This window comes from Syngnathus leptorhynchus, chromosome 4, assembly GCF_054491065.1.
Source record: "Syngnathus leptorhynchus isolate UIUO chromosome 4, UIUO_Slep, whole genome shotgun sequence".
Lineage (NCBI taxonomy): Eukaryota > Metazoa > Chordata > Actinopteri > Syngnathiformes > Syngnathidae > Syngnathus > Syngnathus leptorhynchus.
In genome coordinates this window covers 4,961,853-4,975,423 of record NC_141198.1, presented here as the reverse complement: position 1 = coordinate 4,975,423, position 13,571 = coordinate 4,961,853, and positions in this window count along the sequence as shown.

Below are 13,571 nucleotides of genomic sequence, written 5' to 3'. Positions count from 1 at the left end.
CTCTTAATTGTAGAGTAGAACAATTTGTTACAAAAGGTAATCTATTCCATTTACCAGTTTTGATGACTTAAGTATTTATTACAGTTAAAGTCCATAAAATTCTAAATTTTAGGACAGAGTTACTGCATTTTTCAAGAAATGTCTAGTCAGAACATATATATACAAATACAGTAATGATACATTACACACATAACAGCAATGAAGCAAAAGATATTATTGATTAGCCAGGTATAGCATTTCACAGAATTGATGCTGTTCTGGGTCAAATTCAGATAGAAAACCACTGTTTGAATACTTATACGTATTTAAAACGTAGTCTGATTGCAAATAGAGTTATCTTCTAAATTGTGTAGGCTCTCAGTTGCAGATGTAAATAAATACATTGAAATGAATGCTGGTCTTTTGATCTCTGTTGGTTTCATTCATCTTTTCATGTCAAAGTATCACCATCTCCGAGTTGTGAAGCGGACGTGCTAACCAGTGGGCCACCAAGCCACCGAATATTATTATTATTTTCCATCCATTTTCTACAGGATATGCTCATTAGGGCTACGGGTGAGCTGGAGCCTATCCAAACTGACTGAATGAGAGACAGGGTAACATTCTGGACTGGTCGTCAGCCAATCTCAGATTACTATTATTAGTATTACACCATACTGAAGGAACGATTAAAAAAAAATCAAATTTTGTCTGTTGATAGGGAGGCATCCACTTCAGGATGTTTGCCTGCTTCTCAGCCACAGTCAGAGGGGTTGGGTTCCAGATCATCCACCATACGTTAATGATAAGCAGTATGGATGGAGAGACATTATAGAGAAACATAACTGAGTGTATGGCTCAATTCGTACTAAATGAGGACGTACATGCTTAAAGCCTCACTTGGGAACCTTTCAGTTTTTGTTGCTTAACTTTGATTATGTACCTTACGCTATTACATTCCAACTTGGCTTTTATGTCTGTATTGAACCAATATGTTTAGATAAGCACCATCAAATACTTTCATACATATTCATTTAAAATAATTTATAATTTATAGTGGGCCAGAATTGCTACTCTTCAAAATTGCTGCGATAGCATACTGCCCAAACTGTACTTTATAATGCCAGTCATCATAAATTCCATGGCAGTCTTCGGAAACATCATTCTTATGTGGCAGTTTAGATTATCAAAGGAGCGGTTGTCTGCATCTTGCAGATATGTGACCAGAAAGGAAAGGGTGGGACAAAAAGAACATATATTGCACGGTATGGACTCATGCCATGGACAGTGGCTGTTGATGAACGTGCAGAGCTAGCACACAATAAACCTTGGATTACAGAATTTAATGCTGTCTTGAGTGAACAACATAAACATGAGGAGAAATGTATGGATAACTAGCAGGGTGGAGTTAGTTGGATGAATTTTTTATTTTTTTTTTAAGTTTTGCAACTTGAGACAATATACAGGTTCACACTCCCAGTAGACAATGTAATAATAATTCAGTTGAACTCTTTATCCACATGCAAAAAATTAACTTTCATTCCTCTTTTCATATCAGTCTGCATTTTTTTTCTGTGCCATTATACTTAGACATGGAACTGTAACTTTCTTTTAGTGATAAGGTGAAAAGCCAAGATAGACAGCAGAAATCTTTAAGTCCCATTTTCCAAGGTAAAATCTAGCATTGCATTCAGATGAATTTCACCACGTTTGTTGAATCAAGTTTCAGTTTTACAGACACAACATGAAAATCATCATGGTTTTTTTTTGCCTGTTACGCAATCTTAAAGTGGGGTGTTGCAGAAAGAGGAACAACATGAAAAGTGATTCTTACCTGCATTTGAAATGGATGAATTTTGTCCCTTGGCTAAAGGAAAAGTTCTGGACCTGGACAGAGCCTTCCCTTCTTTTAACATACATGTAAGCGTGATACTGGCATTAGGTGCCGTCCTTGTAGTTCCAAAAAAATATTTTATCAGGAACCCTCATAAAACGGCATGCTTGTTCAACCATCAACTGAAAACATTTTGTACAAACAAAGGTCTTCATTATATCTTGTGTGGAGCATGTCGTAAATGGACACAATTAATTATCAAAGAAAAAAAAAATAACATCCAAAACAATAGCCAATAAGAATGTTTAATTTACCAAGTTTATGTTTTTTGTTTTTTTTTTGCTCCTGATCGGCATATCAAGGTCGCAAGGCATCACCTTTAGTCTCTTACATAGTTGTAAGCTGCCATCTGTGAGGACTGAGCAACATTTGTTTTTAATGTAGCTCATGTTCATGGTCAATTAGCCTACCATGCAAAGTAATTTAAAATTATTTCCCAAAGTCACAGTGGACAGCAGATGCCACATGCAGCTCTACTGTAGAGCAGCAGGTTGCCAACCCCTGAACTAAAAGATTTACATTTATTATGAACAAGCCCCATCTTCTTGATGCCATCATTGGGGAGTGGAGAGGATTCTGTTTGGTCTGAATTCCATGCCCAAGGGGATTAAGGCAGTACTATATGGTACACATGCAAAATATTGGACATAATCACTGTGTGCTGAAGTCAATTATAAATAGGGATGATTTTCACTAAACTGCTTTAACTGTGGCTGCCGTTGCATTTGGAAAAAATCTTGCATCAGGCTAATTCATCCTGCCAGTTTCCTGTTTTGTAAAACATGATAATGACAGGCAAAGTCATGAGTGGCCTGAGAAATTTGCCACAACAGTCAAGTGTAGTGACAATGAGCAGATAACACAGTGTTGTCTCCAATCGAGAAGCACCACCTTTAAAGGAAATTAAAGCACCCCATTGGCAAAAATGGAGGTTCAATTTCAATACCACGTATCCTCATGTCCCTTCCCCCAAGAAATGCATGTTCAACCAAAAGGTTGTTGGTAAACTTTAGCTATAGAGCGAGCAGAGACAGCATTAGAGCAAAATAGTGTTTTTACGGCACAACCAGCACGAGGTCAGTACGTTCCCAATTTCTGGGGGGGATTTATTTTTAACCCTTGTCTGCATCCATCTAAAGAAGAGTTAGGGGAAGGTGCAAGATAAAGATTCATGTTTAAGAGAAAGGAATGGGATTGGGCCCAAGTCAGCTGTGTTCACGGCTACAACACAAATCACCTTTTTTAAATATGTCAGCTTGTGCTCATTTGCAAGTGATGGTTTACAAAAATACAAAATTGAAGCAAATATAGACTACAAGACAATCATATACTGTACATATCACAAATGTTTCTATAGTTAAACATTAAAGATGTTGAGTCCAAGGTCCAAAACCGGTTTTACTTTCTGGACCTGATTTTGACCTGTCTGCATTCTATAATTTTTTTTTTTTAATTTTAAAAATCAAACATGTCATTACACAGTACTATAAACATGTTGGGGATCCTGATTAAATGTAACAGATGCGCTATGAATGGTGGTGTGATGAATTATAAAGGAAATGCTTTTTCTGTTTTTTTTTCTCTTCTGTGACTTAAATATGGAACTTTAAACTTCCTCTTCATGTTTTGCCGTAATTTTCGGACTATAAATCGCATCGGACTATAAGCCGCACCAGCTAAAATTTGAGGATATTTTAGTTTTTTCCTTATATAAGCCGCACAGGACTATAAGCCACACGTGCGCATGGGTTATTTACAAAGAAAGAAAGACAGTACACAGAAAGTTTTAATAACATACTTTAACATGCCTGTGACGCAGCAGTAGTACCGCAGCAACACAGAAGTGTGCAAGCAAGTTATTTACAAAGAAAGACGGTACACAGAAAGCCTTTTTAAAGTTTTAATCACATACCTTAACATTTCTTTCCAAACACTGCCTGCGACGCGGCAGTAATACCGCAGAAACACAGCACTAATAGGGCCGGATAAAAAAAAAAACATACCGTTAAAAGTCACTGAGACGCGGCGGTAATACAGTAACAACACGGTAGCACAGCACTTACAGGGCTGGTTAAAAAAACATACCAAGTAAAAGTAAAAAAAATAGCCGTCTTCATCTTCCTCCTGTGCACTGAAACCTTTGAAGTCTTCCTCCTCAGTGTCCGATTGGAATAGCGTTAGATATCCTTCGCCACACACTTTTTCAGTCTCTCTGTCGTCGTCACTTTTAAGCATTTCTTCTAGCATTTTCCATGATGAAGGTCTGTTCATGCTAATTTTATTCATGCACGAAGCGCTAAGTTACATTAAACTAGCGAGCTACATGTATAGCTCCAGACTAGACGTGACTGGCAAACAAATAAAGAAAAGGGTGACGCAACACGTTGTCAGCAACAGTGGGCAAAATGGACTGCCTTTAACTTAAAAGCGGTATAATATGCATTTGTTTTGTCCCACATAATGACGATTTGTGTATAAAAGCTTCCTGTCAGTAATGTCCGTCTTGATCTCGTTCTGTCTCTTCTTTGTGTGATTTATACGGCACTATTTGCCTGGTGGATGGACACACCACTTTTCTCCCCAGTGACCGTGTCACATATCCCTCCGTCCAGCAAAGCGGTGCCGCACAACGGCGGTCCACAGACTTTTTACGAGTGCATAAAAGTGATCAAGTCATCACAAAAATCACGTAAAAAATCCATATAAACCGCACCGCAGGGTTCAAAATTTGAGAAAGAAGTTGTGGCTTATAGTCCGAAATTTACGGTAAATATGTTCAAAGTAAAGACATCAATCAATCAATCAATCAAGCAATCAATCAATCAATCAATCAATCAATCAATCAATGGGGTCAAGTTAGGAACGTTCTCGTTGTGACCCTTTTAATCCATAAGGAGACCAATCCGAACATTGCACGCCAAGACAGTCCAACCGGTTGCAATCTTGTGGGTGGTAAAAGGATAAACCCTTGGCCCACTGATAACTTGGTGGAGAAGGCGCCCAGACCATCGAGCATATCCTCCGAGAATGTGAATCAGAACACCCTGGAATGGTTGTCTGTTTGGCGTGACAAGCTATGATGATGAATGAATGAATGAATGAATGAGTCAATCAATCAATCAATCAATCAATCAATCAATCAATCAATCAATCAATCAATCAATCAATCAATCAAAACAACTGCAATACCAAAAACCTGCAATACCATAATTGACCAAAATAATATGCCAGAATTTAGTTGCAGTCTATCACAGACTTAATCCGCAACTCTGCATGAAAAAAGTAATGAAATAAATTTTTAGCCATATCAAAGTCTAAGGTTGTAAATCATCTTTGATTAATGACCATAAAGGTCACAGAGGTCACATAAAATATGTCATCTGCAGTTGTGAGAATGGATCATATTTGACATGTTGGAGGTCATAAGGTGATAGGAATGGGACCATAAAGGTCACATATAAGTCATGTCCAGTTGTGAGAATCGATCATATTTGACATGTTGGAGGTCATATGGTTATGGGCGTGGTTAAGAAATGTGGCAAGTGTAGTTATATTGGAAGGTGGATTGTTAAATGCAGTTGTATTGTTGAAATATGTTTGTCACATGTGTCATGATAGAGGTCATATGAGGTGATGGGAAAGTGTTTAGGTGTTATTTCAGTGCAGTTAAGTAAGGAGTTTCATTTTCTACCACCTGTTGTTGCATTTGTGTAGGCGATAGTAAATAGAAAGTCTTGATGACCATGCCCCCTCCAATGTGTGACCCTCCAGCGTCGGGAAGTTCACCTGTTGTGGAGGTCCCCGGCTGAGTTGTGTGTGTTGTTGCAGTTGTGTCAAGGTGATGTCCAAAGTGTGTTAAGACCACCGATTTGACCCTCTCTCTTTTTGGTGGTCTGGAAAAGTGCTGATTCATGATTTTCTGATGGTGCAGCTGTCTTTAAAAAAAAAAAAAAAAAAAAAAATCCAACGCGATGCGAGAAGCTGGCCCTTACGCTGGATGTTGAACTGCCCTATAACGCAAGGGTGCACGGTCTTAACACCTCCCATTTGAACCTCCCTCCTTCTATCTTTCATTCATTCGATATTCATACGTGAGAAACCGCAGTTTGGATGGTCTTGACAACTTTTGGATTTTACTTTTGGATTTTACAATTGTCTATGCAATAGAAAAAGGTAAACAACAAAAACAATTTCATTAAATCCTCTAAATTTAAATATACCATACATTTTTAAATACCAACATTGATGATCAGACTGGGTGAACCATATGAGTGTATTTGTTTGTATATTAACAATTTAATTATACATTTTGTGTAATTTTGACTGGGGTCAAGGTTGAAAGGTTGGTGGGGAGATGCTCATGACAAAGATTTTCTTTTTTTTTTTATTAATGTAAAAACAAATGCTAAAGGTTTGTTTGTTTTCCTACGTGTGTGTGTGTGTGTGTGTGTGTGTGTGTGTGTGTGTGTGTGTGTGTGTGTGTGTGTGTGTGTGTGTGTGTGTGTGTAAGGACGTGCGTCATCGCGTGCATGTGGCCGGAGTCCGAACAAATACCGGCATATTGCAAATTCAAATAAAACACTTATTTTCTTACATCTATGTATGTTCAAATAGAGACTAATGTTTCAGCTAACGCAGCACTAGCAAGTTGTACAGAAAGACATGGTCAGGTTCTGACGAGTTTGAGCTAATGGTTACTGCTACCATCAGCGAGTGTTTGACGAGGTGAGAACCTAGATAAATCTTTCCCGCAACCAATTTAAGAAATTCTTGTCTCTTTGCTCACCATGTTACTGTCTGGGGACCAAAGAGAATTTTAAGTCTTTATACGGAGAGATGGCTCAGACTAATTAATTTATGAGCTGCCCACATGTCTGCTTGCAGAGGGAGCTGAGCTTCTGATGCCACCAATCAGGATAGCCTATGTCCATGTACCCGTCACCCCTTGTTACCAAATTAGAATCACTCGCACAGACTTTATAGCAGACACAAAGACTTTCCGGCTGCTTGTATCTGGCATCATGTTCTTTCTGTCAATCAACCAGGCCTACTTATTTTGCCCTTTGGAAAGTAATCGTATATATACCCAGCAATAAAACAAAAAAAACAAAAAAACAAAAACAAGTTGGGCAGTGGACCACTGAAATATTGTACCTGATAAAATTCTATGGCCTGCACAAATGACTTTGTTACCACCAGTGACAGTGACAAGGATACATGGAAAAAGCAAGCTAAGAATTACCCTGAACAAATGCGAGCAGGGAAGGTTTTCACAGAAAAGATTTTCAAATATGGGTTGACGTGTCAATTGCCTCTCCTTTCAAATGCTGTCCATCGCATTTGCACAATGGAAAGTGAAATTAATTGACAAAAGTCATTGCTTCTATCCTAAATGGAGGGGTTATTATCCAAGACATGTGACTGATTTGGAGTTAAATTGTACCGATTATGCTTTTAGCACTGTAGATAGACGTGAACTTCACTGGACTCACTCATTAAATGATGTTAAACAACAATAACGGATCACTTTCAACTGTATATTTATTTCCAAAAGGCTGCATATACATTTGCAAATTCTACTGTACAGAAAACATCCAAAATATCCATAATGATAGCTCCAATATAACACAAAGCTGCCCAGGCATTATCAAACCTTAGATGTTCAGCACTAGAAAAGCTCTGTAGCCTATTCAATACTATAATTTAAATATGGTTTGACTAAGACTTTTAAATGTTCATCTGTGTGATTATTTTTCTCATCCCCATCTGTACTTTACAACATTCACCATGTACAGTAGTTAAACAAGGCACGAGAATAGTGATATGAAGCCAAAGGCCATGCGTGCAGCAAAATAACAGCATGAGAAGAACCGAGTTTGGTAAAAGAAAATAATTCATACAACTTCAAACATGAAACAGATAAGTGTTAGACCAAATCATTATACATAGTGAGAACAAATATATGTTATGTATATGTGAATGTCTACCGTCACATTTTATAAAGCCAAGAGACACTGATGACATATCTCAAATACATCTAGAATGAGATCGAATGCTGAATTATACAAGCAGGATGCTCTCAGTGAAACATGAGCCATCAATAAGCTTTTCATTTTGGCAGTTTTGACTTGCAGCAAATAAAATAGATCATCTGTCACAATTAACGAAATTAAACAAAGAAATTGTTCACATTAGTTACCTGCCGGTATAAAGTTATTAAAGTAATTATTTATATTTGGGCTGGAAATGCATATTGAGGAAAATGATAACCTTGTCCAGTATACTCTACCAGAAAAGTAATTCACATTATTCAGACACAAAGCAATTTATTCAAAGTTGACAAACCACTGACATACTAAACAATCGTACCGTAGTCTGTCAAATTAGTCAACAGAACCAATACCATTATTGTTTGAATTATATCCATTATTGTTTGAATTATATTTATGAACAAAGAAGCTGACTGTTACATGTTGAATTTAATTTTCTTGAAAATATTTAATAAATCTGATTCGTATACTGTGTTTAAAAATGCAACTGATATATGTTACAACACACCACATAGCTAATTGTTGGAGCATCTTTACCTATTGAGAAAGACATAAAGAAAAAAAAAAACACAATTGTCTTAAAATTTCACAAAGAAATGTTAGACCTTTTGCCTACATCTTTGTGGATCACCATGACGATTTTCTAATTTGAAAGGTAGAATTCCGCAGAGGGACAGAACAGTCCGTGTGTCTGTCCCGTACGGCCATGCATGCTGAAGAAGAACGAGGTATGAGAAAAAAAAAAAAAAAAGGACAGATTATGGAGTAATGTAAGTGGGTTTTCATCCATCTCTATCTGGGTCAAGTGTTGCCTAAACGCTCAGTCCATCCGACAGATCGTTTCTGCACACAAACATGGCCGTATATGCGCCATTTAATATAATTCGTCTTCATCTGTTGAAACGTTTTTTTTTCTTAAACAGAGGGATGATGGACAGGGGACGGAACCGGTGGTCCTTTTCAATGACAAGGATGGATGGGGACAGTGGGACCATTATACGAAAGAATGCCCAGGTCGTGACAAACTTTGGTTAAGTTCCCACCTCTGGAATTCCAGCTACCCCACAATAGTGACTGGCTTTTTTTTAATTGGTCTCCACCAGCCATTTCCTAGAGAGAGAAAAAAAAGGCGTTCATCTGAAGTGCTACTCGAAATTTTTAAGCGCATATTAATAAATTGGTGGTGACACCGATTGACACTGACTGTAATTACTGATTGCCTGAATAACACTGATGAACCAGGCGTCATACAGGAAGGAGCACGTAGTCACAAGTACCGTGACTGTTAAATTGCTGATGTTCAGTATAATTTGTTGTCGTCAAAAGAATTTAACTCACATATATCTAATACGTATGCTGCATTCGAGTAAAGTGGGAAGTCGGACCTTTCTGACAGGGAGGTCAGAGCTGCGAAGCTGGAAAATAAAGTTCACGGATGGACTACAATGTGACAGCGAAAATGGCGACTGCGTGGAGACAGAACCAAAACTTAATTTACAAGAATATAAGTTTAAGATTGGGGCGGCTTGGTGGCGCACTAGGTAGCATGTCCGCCTGACAGTTAGGAGGGTGCAAGTTCGATTCCACCTCCGACCCTCCCTGTGTGGAGTTTGCGTGTTCTCCCCGAGCCCGCGTGGGTTTTCTCCGGGCACTCCGGTTTCCTCCTACATCCCAAAAACATGCTTGGTAAGCTGATTGAGCACTCCAAATTGCCTCTAAGTGCGAGTGCGGATGGTTGTTTGTCTCTGTGTGCCCTGCGATTGGCTGACAACCAGTTCAGGGTGTCCCCCGCCTGCTGCCCGATGACGGCTGGGATAGGCTCCAGCACGCCCGCGACCCCCGTGGGGACAAAGCGGTTCAGAAAATGGATTGATGGATAAGCTTAAGATTACATTAATTTAGTTATTAAAAATAATTTCTCATAGCACATCGTGATTTGTAATGACTGCATGAAAATTACCGTTATAAAAATTTGGTGAAATGAATGAAATATTGTTTATTTACATAAAAAAGGAAATTATGAAAGTTCGCTGGAGCTCAAAATGTTTTGTGATTAATGAGAACATCAAACATCTTTAAAGTGTTGAGGTCGGAAGTGGGAAAATCCGTGTGAGATAAATCCGACTTCCGACTTTCCTCAAATGCAGCATCAGACTACAGCACACGCCTGTTCCATGTGTTTATATATGTCTAAGGCAGTAATCATGCAATTTAGAAATATCCAAATTACTTATAACTGCAGGGTTATAAAGACAACGGGGAGATTGGGGACAGTTGTAATATGGGTCAGTTGTAACACAGGTAATTGTTCAGGAACAAGTTTGGAATCACTTCATTCACTTTCCACATGCTTAGGTTAGTCCTTAGTCTACATGTGAAAAAGTATTATACATACGGTACATACCTCATCTTGACTTTTTTTTTTTTTCTCAAATTATTTTTGTGAATACATAGCCTTGCTTTGTCATTGAACTCATTCAATAAATATGAAGTTGATTATGTTCCTGTTTTGCTATGTTTTATTTTAACTGTTAGGTATAAGTCAAGCTAGCAACTTGCTAATGCACTCAGGGACAGTTCTTGTCAGGGGTAAATTGCAACCTTACCACAAGCAAAATTTGACTCATGCATCGGTACAAAATTGAATGTTATTGGTAAAAGAAATGGCCATTCAATCTGTCGGTCCCAGCTACTTATCAAGCTTCTAATCTGACTACCGACCAACTTCTGCTCCAACTATGAATCAAGCCAATTAAAAAGCCACACTCTATTCAGAATTTAAGACCAACAGTTGCTTGAACCTTACCAAACTACAGACAACAGAACCTCCCTTTAAAAAAGGAAAGAGATAACCAATGTTGGGCAATTTATTTCCAAAATGTAAAACAGTATATTACTTTAGGTATCTGCATTTGAAGTTATTTTTCTTACAATATTACTGTGTAATAAATTACTCGTTATTTTTCTTTAAATCTGGGATTAATTTATTTAATAATGATTTCAGCATTTCCAAAAAAACATCTAATAAGAATAATGATTCTTCTTCACGTTTCTAAACATTGCGTTTCTTTTAATTGGGTTTTTTCCGACTTGTATTTTGAATATGTTTTGCATTTTCTTTCATGAAACAATGACAGTGATTGGTCTCACAATCCCTCTTCAACCATGTAAAGTGCTAACCATCATGTAAAAGTAAAGAAAGTGTTTGGACTTTTGTTGAAATAGGCACGCATCTTGTGAGAGATCTGAATAAGAAAATATTCTCATGGTGTTTCATCTAACCATTATCTTGTCAATATTAGTTCATTTGTCTTGTGGTCTGCACCATTGTAACACATTTAGCAACTCGCTACTTGTAATACGTACTGCAAAAACTAACTGTACAAAGTAATGTGTTACACTCAAGGCCTGACACTGGCAATAACTGACACAGGTGTCAAGATAACACTGGAAGGTGAAATGAAAAATAGGCTTGTCACCTACACAAAATCTTTATTGTAGCTCGTGCACATTGGTACCTTTTGTACAATTTTATTCTTGTAAAGATTCATAAGTTAGTGTGCTTGAAGTGCCAACATTCTGCAGGACCACATTGATTTTCTTTAAATGTTTTAACAAAACTCCTACAATACATTTTATTTAGTCATTATCAGTGGCTTATAATTTGAGAATGTAACATTTTACCCCAAGCTATGTTACAACCGACGCTTGATTGGACTGTGAAAAAAAAAAAAAAAAATGGGAAAAGATATTGGGAAAAATAAATAAATCTGTCAATAAGCAAATCCACAGGTGACAAAGTGACAAAATCAACAAAGGTTGATTTTACTGTATTTTAATGACAATATCACCATTCATTAGACATGTTTTATTTTAATCTACACTGAATCTTATACTGCCATAATCCAGAACACAAGGGCTAATATTTTTTGTTAATTTGAAATAATATGCAGGAAAAATAAAGTACTTTGCGTCTGGAATATGTAAATTAAAATTTTGAGTGAATGGATTATTTTTTTGTGTGAAAAACTATTCAAATTGAGTTCTTGCGCTTTAATGATGGTTTCTCGTTCAGCATTTTTGTGGCATCCTTGAACGATCATTTTTATGCAAGAAAGCTTGTTGCACTGGGAGCTAAATTACAGTATGTGGTTATTTTGTTGTTGAGTTGGATAGTGGATCTTGTATACATGCATGGCCCCTTTCAGTATTTACGGTGTTGGTCCCTGCCCGGTCAAAAGAGTTTGGTTAGAGACATAAATGTCAAAATTGTTACAGTTGTAGCCGGTCTTAACTACTCATTATTTCAGTCAGTTCTCTGTTAGCATAAACTCCCAAAGCCTTTCCTCCTGGGTGAACTTAATTAGTCTGACAAATATAAAAGAAAGAAAAAAAACGAGTGAAACCAACATCAGAACATTACTGAGAAGTGACTGTTAGATTATTTAGAGTTTGTCCTTTGTATCACGTGAACGACTTGACTACCCCTGCCCAAATTTGCAAAAATGTCAAACATTTGGTGGTGTCCAACTATATAGTGAATATATTTTACTTGCGGTTTTGGAAACATCCTGCTACCCCAGGATAAACAGAGATGCATTGAAACTGGTGTGCTCATGTGAAGTCAACATGACAGCTCTAAATGGTGAAATTGGTTGATAAGTCAGAGTCATGCATCCCCGACAGCTCTCGGAAATTAACTCATTTTTCTGGCAGTGGAAATAAAGTGTTATCAGCTATAAAAATGTGGTACAGAATCACAATCACTGGACAGTAACCATTTCAGGTAGTCACACTGTCCATGCTGCCGTAGGACAGATGATACACGTATAGTAGGCCTATATTGTATTTTTTTTTAATATACTTTGTATATTAGTCTGAAAAAAATTATGTTTGTTCTGTTTTTTGTACTGAAAAACAAAATCTTCAAGACAGTTTTAAATACAACATTTATGCATTAAATATCTTCTGCCAATAGTATTGCCAGGAGATGGTGCATTTCTGTTTTGTTCTCATGGCAATTCAGAAATACTAGTGGAGCCTCGGTTTTCGACCACAATCCGTTCCAGAAGGCTGTTTGAGAAGTGAATCAAAGTGAAACGAAGAAATCGTTCGAATTCCGAATCATGTTTTCCCATTAAAAATAATGGAAAAAAAAATATCCGTTCCAAGCAAAAAAAAACCCAACAAAACCCCAAAACCCCTTTTTTAAGCATTTTTTCATTTGCACATTTTTGTCCGATCACGCAACTGTAGCGCACCGCTGAACGCGCAACCGTAGCGCGTCGCCGACCGCGCAACTGCACCGCATTATTGTGACAGAGCGGTCGTTGAAATTTAGAAAATACTTTTAAAGTCCTGATGTACTTTCCAAAATTTCAGTGGACCTCAGTGCGCAGGGAGCTTAATTTTGTCAGATCGCGCAACTCCAGCGCACCGGGCGCTCACTGTCGCATTGCTTTAGGAGCGTCTTTGTGTTTTAGGATGGCTTTACTGCTCCCATTATTTCTTTGGAGGCACGATTAGAGTTGATGCAATCTTCAGAGTAACGAGAATGTAATAACGAACGGAGTCAGTTGGCATGCGGGTCCTCTTGGCTCATCTCGCGAGGTTCGACAACCGAATTTCGTCTGACATCCGAAGCAAAA